Genomic DNA, 9421 nt, shown 5'->3' with positions numbered 1-9421 from the left:
AGGGGTCAGATAGCAGGACTGGACTCCCTCATGGCAGAAGTATGGTCTCTGATCCTCAAAAGTATCTTGCCTCTAACCCTCCACCTCCTTTTGTCTCTTCTGAAGAAGACATCTTAGATAACAGGATAAATAGCACTTGTCCAGGGCAAGAGGATCCACGTGGTTCTTTAAAGGGGGAAGGAGGTAGTTGGAATGAGTTGTTCTGTCTAGCACCTTTAATCTATATTACATACCCAAGCTTCACGATAGGCAAGCCTATCCATTAAGTTGCATCCCTACCTCCTGGAATGTTTGGCTTTTCATCATTAACTAGGCTTTCCAATAGGTTCCTCGGGCTGAGTGATTCCTGCCCAGTCCAACCCTGCTCCTGCCTTCCAGCCAGAGCTTGATGCTCCAAATCGCTCTCTCTTACAAAACCATCATTTCTTTGTGAGTGGATCTCAGCCCCAGAAGCACAGTTTTCAGAGTTCCAGCCCCATTACCCACAGGAACCGGTTTTGCTCCTCCCCAAACCAAGGAAGGATGGTAAACCCAGCCACCACAGTAGCCAGAGGCAATGCATAAAAGGGACAAGCATTAGTCTCCCTTTGCAGAGGGCAGAGCTGTGACTGCTAGGACTGTTCTCTTTATGTCTCCAACAATTTCTTCACACACTCCCATCCTGCTCCTTTCCCTGGAGCCCCAGGCTTCTTTCTCCTCTCCAAGCTCCTGGAATTGGAAATGGCAAGCCTGAGGTCCCAGGCTCAGCAGTGTTCAGGTGAAGCCCACCCAAAACAGGGAGAGGAGAGAGAACAGAGGGCTTGACTCTGAGACTCCAGGGAGGCTGCACTGGTTAAAAACCACCCAGATATGCAATCGGTGAAACCTTCCTTTCTCAGCAATTGCCACTGAAACACTCGCTAACTCTGGGGCACAGGATTTATTGACTGCAACACGGACATATCACCTTGTCTCTGGGCAGCCTTATCTTTTCCAAGACTAACCCTAACCATAATCCTAACCCTAGCCCCTAAGCCTGAAACGCTAACCCTAAGTCCTAACCCTAAACCCTAGTCCCTAACCCTAACCTTAAGCCCTAACTCTAAACCATAGTCCCTAACCCTAAACCCTAGTCCCTAACCCTAACCCTAACCCAAACCCTAACCCTAACCCTAACCCTAACCCTAGGGCTTGGCAGCCTGGTTACATGTAACACTGTAAAGCCCACTACTCAAATTTGTCAGCCCTGGAACCAGAATAAAGGATCTGCCAGCACATGGGAGATGCTCTCACACAGCATTCCTCCAGCCCACAGTCCCCTTGCCTGGCACAATCAGGTGCATCACATGCCAACACACATGCACGCAAGCGTGCACACACGCGCATGCACACACATACGCAGAGTTAAAAGAGAGAGAAATTGATACAGACTAAGTATCCAGTTGTAGCCTACCCTTCATTGACTTTCCTAAGCTCCCAAACTACACACTTAGACACATGTAGACTCCAGGCTCAGTATTTATTTGAATGTTCAACAGTTGTCAATGGGCCATTTGTCTATGCAGCTGTCCTGCCTGGAAGCAGGACCCCTTAACCACGTCCATGAGAGCGTTTTTTAGAGACCTCTCTGAGTTTCTCAGCAAACATGAAGTGTTCCTGATGAAAGTCTATAACAGTTTATGGGAACTTGAGACCACTCCTTAATAGTTTGCATCCATAGCATATACGAGTGGCTCTTGGCAGGTTCTGTGCTTCTATAGGACCTGGGAAAAGTAAAAAGCAAATGTCTTCCAACTCCTTCAGGAGTCCATTCACAGCAAACGTGGACACCTCCAAGAAGCATACCCAAGTGAGGTACAGTTGTGTGTAGAGTGGTTAAAAGCCAAATAACCAGGGGTGGAGCACAGATAACACTCGCAAGTCATTTTTAGGATACAGAAGATTCTAAACCTCAGTAGGAATCAGAACAGAGATCAGAGATTCAGAAAATTACCTCCAAAGAACCAAGACTCCATGAAGACAAAACGGAACAACAGTCTTCAAGTCGGAAGGCTTGAGTTTGGACTTGACTCGGCTGTTGCCCTACTGTGAGATTTCTAGCAATACCCCCTCTGTTCTGAGTCTTCATCCCTCACATGGTCCTCGGATCTCAAGGGATTGTATAAAAACATGACAACCTGTAAGCGCCATAAAATTGAGTGACAGCCCAAATGATTATGAAAGCAATTAATAACTGCCACTCATGACCACAAGGAGCTGCAGTGTCCAAATAGCCACACTCATATAGCCACACTCATATCGTTCTTGGCAACCACAGTACGGATAGGCGAATCTACCTTTTTCTATTCAAAATGTTTCATGTTATGGCACTAGTGGTGACTGGATACATAGGCAGGAATTGGGACCTGGGGTCCCTTGAAGCCAGCTGAGGAGGAGCTAGAGTAATTAGCAAGCAGGTGCTCCAGGGCTCCAGCCCCTCGCTGGGCCTTGCAGCCACCTACAGCTAGCTAGTCAAACGGCACAAAGGTGGCATGAAGGTCCCACAAGATTACCTTGTACCTCAGGAAGTTTTGTAACAAGTCATTGAGATGACTTGTACATTTTCCTGGTTGAGAGAATTAAGAGAAGAAAAGTCAAAGGCCCATTTCAATGTTTTCCAACATATTGTTAATGTGGATGCCGGTGACCAACAACAAAAGATGGGAGTTTCTATATTGGCGTTAATGGTACTCTGCTTCCATTAAGAAACGGATTCTCAGGCTCCGGGACTCCGCCGAACTTAGTCTACAGGTTAGAGTGAGGACCACAGAGGCAGACAGCTTCTGGGACAGGCGGGAGCCACAGAGCCGCTGAGGCAGCACCCTTTTGGGGCCGCAGACATCCGGCACCCTCCCAGTCGGAGGACAGTGACCTGCCCTGCAGGGAACGCCATCTTGGCTCCGGGACTCCGCCGAGCTTAGTCTCTACAGGTCAGAGTGGGGACCACGGGGGCAGACGGCTTCTGGGACAGGCGGGAGCCACAGAGCTGCTGAGGCAGCACCCTTTAGGGGCCGCAGACATCCGGCACCCTCCCAGTCGGAGGACAGTGACCTGCCCTGCAGGGAGCGCCATCTTGGCTCCGGGACTCCGCCGAACTTAGTCTACAGGTTAGAGTGAGGACCACAGAGGCAGACAGCTTCTGGGACAGGCGGGAGCCACAGAGCCGCTGAGGCAGCACCCTTTTGGGGCCGCAGACATCCGGCACCCTCCCAGTCGGAGGACAGTGACCTGCCCTGCAGGGAGCGCCATCTTGGCTCCGGGACTCCGCCAAGCTTAGTCTCTACAGGTCAGAGTGGGGACCACGGGGGCAGACGGCTTCTGGGACAGGCAGGAGCCACAGAGCCGCTGAGGCAGCACCCTTTTGGGGCCGCAGACTTCCGGCACCCTCCCAGCCGGAGGACAGAGACCTGCCCTGCAGAGAGTGCCATCTTGGCTCCGGGACTCCGCCGAACTTAGTCTACAGGTTAGAGTGAGGACCACAGAGGCAGACAGCTTCTGGGACAGGCGGGAGCCACAGAGCCGCTGAGGCAGCACCCTTTTGGGGCCGCAGACATCCGGCACCCTCCCAGTCGGAGGACAGTGACCTGCCCTGCAGGGAACGCCATCTTGGCTCCGGGACTCCGCCGAGCTTAGTCTCTACAGGTCAGAGTGGGGACCACGGGGGCAGACGGCTTCTGGGACAGGAGGGAGCCACAGAGCTGCTGAGGCAGCACCCTTTAGGGGCCGCAGACATCCGGCACCCACCCAGTCGGAGGACAGTGACCTGCCCTGCAGGGAGCGCCATCTTGGCTCCGGGACTCCGCCGAACTTAGTCTGTACAGGTCAGAGTGAGGACCACAGAGGCAGACAGCTTCTGGGACAGGCGGGAGCCACAGAACCGCTGAGGCAGCACCCTTTTGGGGCCGCAGACATCCGACACCCTCCCAGCTGGAGAACAGTGACCTGCCCTGCAGGGAGCGCCATCTTGGCTCCGGGACTCCGCCGAACTTAGTCTGTACAGGTCTGCTGACAGAGGATACTCAGAATCCCCAGAAGAACAACCTCTGAACAGAGACAACTATAACAACTCCAGAGATTACCAGATGGCGAGAGGTAAAGGTAAGAATCTTACTAACAGAAACCAAGACCACTCACCATCATCAGGACCCAGCACTCCCACTTCGCCCAGTCCAGGGCACCCCAACACACCTGAAAAACTAGACCTGGATTTAAAAGCATATCTCATGATGATGGTAGAGGACATCAAGAAGGACTTTAAAGAACTACAGGAGAACATGGCTAAAGAGTTACAAGTCCTTAAAGAAAAACAGGAAAACACAACCAAACTGGTAGAAGTCCTTAAAGAGAAACAGGAAAACACATCCAATCAGATGATGGAAATGAACAAAACCATACTAGACCTAAAAAGGGAAGTAGACACAATAAAGAAAACCCAAAATGAGGCAACACTGGAGATAGAAACCCTAGGAAAGAAATCTGGAACCATAGATGCAAGCATCAGCAACAGAATACAAGAGATGGAAGAGAGAATCTCAGGTGCAGAAGATTCCATAGAGAACATGAGCACAACAATCAAGGAAAATGGAAAATGCAAAAAGATCCTAACTCAAAACATCCAGGAAATACAGGACACAATGAGAAGACCAAACCTACGGATAATAGGAGTGGATGAGAATGAAGATTTTCAACTCAAAGGACCAGCAAACATCTTCAACAAAATTATAGAAGAAAACTTCCCAAATCTAAAGAAAGAGATGCCCATGAACATACAAGAAGCCTACAGAACTCCAAATAGGCTGGACCAGAAAAGAAATACCTCCCGACACATAATAATCAGAACAACAAATGCACTAAATAAAGATAGAATACTAAAAGCAGTAAGAGAAAAAGGCCAAGTAACATATAAAGGCAAGCCTATCAGAATTACACCAGATTTTTCACCAGAGACTATGAAAGCTAGAAGATCCTGGACAGATGTTATACAGACACTAAAAGAACACAAATTCCAGCCCAAGCTACTATACCCAGCCAAACTCTCAATTAACATAGATGGAGAAACCAAAGTATTCCACGACAAAGCCAAATTCACACATTATCTCTCCAGGAATCCAACCCTTCAAAGGATAATAACAGAAAAAAACCAATACAAGGACAGGAACCACGCCCTAGAAACAACAAGAAGGTAATCCCTCAACAAACCTAAAAGAAGACAGCCACAAGAACAGAATGCCAACTTTAACAACAAAAATAACAGGAAACAACAATTACTTTTCCTTAATATCTCTTAATATCAATGGACTCAACTCCCCGATAAAAAGACATAGACTAACAAACTGGCTACACAAACAAGACCCAACATTTTGCTGCTTACAAGAAACTCATCTCAGAGAAAAAGATAGACACTACCTCAGAATGAAAGGCTGGAAAACAATTTTCCAAGCAAATGGTCTGAAGAAACAAGCTGGAGTAGCCATTCTAATATCAGATAAGATTGACTTCCAACCCAAAGTCATCAAAAAAGACAGGGAGGGGCACTTCATACTCATCAAAGGTAAAATCCTCCAAGAGGAACTAAAAATCCTGAATATCTATGCTCCAAATACAAAGGCAGCCTCATTCATTAAAGAAACTTTAGTAAATCTCAAAGCACACATTGCACCTCATACAATAATAGTGGGAGACTTCAACACACCACTTTCACCAATGGACAGATCATGGAAACAGAAACTAAACAGGGACACAGTGAAACTAACAGAAGTTATGGATCAAATGGATCTGGCAGATATCTACAGAACATTTTACCCTAAAACAAAAGGATACACCTTCTTCTCAGCACCTCATGGTACCTTCTCCAAAATTGACCACGTAATTGGGCACAAAACAGGACTCAACAGATACAAAAACATTGAAATTGTCCCATGCATCCTATCAGATCACCATGGACTAAGGCTGATCTTCAATAACAAAATAAATAATAGAAAGCCAACCTTCACGTGGAAACTGAACAACACTCTTCTCAATGATACCTTGGTCAAGGAAGGAATAAAGAAAGAAATTAAGGACTTTTTAGAGTTCAATGAAAATGAAGCCACAACATACCCAAACTTATGGGAACCAATGAAAGCATTTCTAAGAGGAAAACTCATAGCTCTGAGTGCCTCCAAAAGGAAACTAGAAAGAGCAAACATTAGCAGCTTGACAACACACCTAAAAGCACTAGAACAAAAGGAAGCAAATTCACCCAAGAGGAGTAGACGGCAGGAAATAATCAAACTCAGGGGTGAAATCAACCAAGTGGAAACAAGAAAAACTATTCAAAGAATCAACCAATCAAGGAGCTGGTTCTTTGAGAAAATCAACAAGATAGATAAACCCTTAGCCAGACTCACTAGAGGGCACAGGGAAAGCATCCTAATTAACAAAATCAGAAATGAAAAAGGAGACATAACAACAGATCCTGAAGACATCCAAAACACCATCAGATCCTTCTACCAAAGGCTATACTCAACAAAACTGGAGAACCTGGATGAAATGGAGAAGTTCCTAGACAGATACCAGGTACCAAAGTTGAATCAAGATCAGGTTAATGATCTAAACAGCCCTATATCCCCCAAAGAAATTGAAGCAGTCATTAATAGTCTCCCAACCAAAAAAAGCCCAGGACCAGATGGGTTTAGTGCAGAGTTCTATCAGACCTTCAAAGAAGATCTAATCCCAGTTCTTCACAAACTATTCCACAAAATAGAAACAGAAGGTACTCTACCCAACTCATTCTATGAAGCCACAATTACTCTGATACCTAAACCACAAAAAGACCCAACAAAGATAGAAAACTTCAGACCAATATCCCTTATGAATATTGATGCAAAAATCCTCAATAAAATTCTTGCTAACCGAATCCAAGAACACATCAAAACAATCATCCATCCTGACCAAGTAGGTTTCATCCCAGGGATGCAGGGATGGTTCAATATACGGAAATCCATCAACGTAATCCAGTATATAAACAAACTCAAAGACAAAAACCACATGGTCATCTCGTTAGATGCGGAAAAAGCATTTGACAAGATCCAACACCCATTCATGATAAAAGTCTTGGAAAGATCAGGAATTCAAGGCCCATACCTAAACATGATAAAAGCAATCTACAGCAAACCAGTAGCCAACATCAAAGTAAATGGTGAGAAGCTTGAAGCAATCCCTCTAAAATCAGGGACTAGACAAGGCTGTCCACTTTCTCCATACCTATTCAACATTGTACTTGAAGTCCTAGCCAGAGCAATTCGACAACAAAAGGAGATCAAAGGGATACAAATTGGAAAAGATGAAGTCAAAATATCACTTTTTGCAGATGATATGATAGTATATATAAGTGACCCTAAAAATTCCACCAGAGAACTCCTAAGCCTGATAAACAGCTTCGGTGAAGTAGCTGGATATAAAATTAACTCAAACAAATCAATGGCCTTTCTCTACACAAAGAATAAACAGGCTGAGAAAGAAATTAGGGAAACAACACCCTTCTCAATAGTCACAAATAATATAAAATATCTTGGCGTGACTCTAACTAAGGAAGTGAAAGATCTGTATAATAAAAACTTCAAGTCTCTGAAGAAAGAAATTATAGAAGATCTCAGAAGATGGAAAGATCTCCCATGCTCATGGATTGGCAGGATCAACATTGTAAAAATGGCTATCTTGCCAAAAGCAATCTACAGATTCAATGCAATCCCCATCAAAATTCCAAATGAATTCTTCAACGAATTAGAAAGTGCAATCTGCAAATTCATCTGGAATAACAAAAAACCTAGGATAGCAAAAACTCTTCTCAAGGATAAAAGAACCTCTGGTGGAATCACCATGCCGGACCTAAAGCTCTACTACAGAGCAATTGTGATAAAAACTGCATGGTACTGGTATAGTGACAGACAAATAGACCAATGGAATAGAATTGAAGACCCAGAAATGAACCCACACACCTATGGTCACTTGATCTTCGACAAGGGAGCTAAAAACATCCAGTGGAAGAAAGACAGCATTTTCAACAAATGGTGCTGGCACAACTGGTTGTTAACATGTAGAAGAATGCGAATCGATCCATTCCTATCTCCTTGTACTAAGGTCAAGTCTAAGTGGATCAAGGAACTTCACATAAAACCAGAGACACTGAAACTTATAGAGGAGAAAGTGGGGAAAAGCCTTGAAGATATGGGCACAGGGGAAAAATTCCTGAATAGAACAGTAATGGCTTGTGCTGTAAGATCGAGAATTGACAAGTGGGACCTCATGAAACTACAAAGCTTCTGCAAGGCTAAAGACACCATCAATAAGACAAAAAAACCACCAACAGATTGGGAAAGGATCTTCACCTATCCTAAATCAGATAAGGGACTAATATCCAATATATATAAAGAACTCAAGAAGGTGGACTCCAGAAAGTCAAATAACCCCATTAAAAAATGGGGCTCAGAACTGAACAAAGAATTCTCGCCTGAGGAATACCGAATGGCAGAGAAACACCTGAAAAAATGTTCAACATCCTTAATCATCAGGGAAATGCAAATCAAAACAACCCTGAGATTCCACCTCACACCAGTCAGAATGGCTAAGATCAAAAATTCAGGTGACAGCAGTTGCTGGCGAGGATGTGGAGAAAGAGGAACACTCCTCCATTGTTGGTGGGATTGCAAGCTTGTACAACCACTCTGGAAATCAGTCTGGCGGTTCCTCAGAAAATTGGACATAGTACTACTGGAGGATCCAGCAATACCTCTCCTGGGCATATATCCAGAAGATGTCCCAACCGGTAAAAAGGACACATGTTCCACTATGTTCATAGCAGCCCTATTTATAATAGCCAGAAGCTGGAAAGAACCCAGATGTCCCTCAACAGAGGAATGGATACAGAAATTATGGTACATTTACACAATGGAGTACTACTCAGCTATTAAAAAGAATGAATTTATGAAATTCCTAGCCAAATGGATGGACCTGGAGGGCATCATCTTGAGTGAAGTAACACAATCACAAAAGAACTCACACAATATGTATTCACTGATAAGTGGATATTAGCCCAAAACTTAGGATACCCAAGATTTAAGATACAATTTGCTAAACGCATGAAACTCAAGAAGAATGAAGACCAAAGTGTGGACACTGTGCACCTTCTCAGAATTGGGAACAAAACACCCAGGGAAGGAGTTACAGAGACAAAGTTCGTAGCGGTGATGAAAGGATGGACCATTTAGAGACTGCCGTATCCAGGGATCCATCCCATAATCAACTTCTAAACGCTGACACCATTGCATACACTAGCAAGATTTTGCTGAAAGGACCCAAATATAGCTGTCTCTTGTGAGACGATGCTGGGGCCTAGCAAACACAGGAGTGGATGTTCACAGTC

The sequence above is a fragment of the Mus caroli genome, unplaced genomic scaffold (genome assembly GCF_978045245.1).
Source record: "Mus caroli unplaced genomic scaffold, Mus_caroli_1 scaffold_17, whole genome shotgun sequence".
In the NCBI taxonomy this organism is placed as follows: domain Eukaryota; kingdom Metazoa; phylum Chordata; class Mammalia; order Rodentia; family Muridae; genus Mus; species Mus caroli.
Note: the sequence above shows the minus strand (reverse complement) of the source record.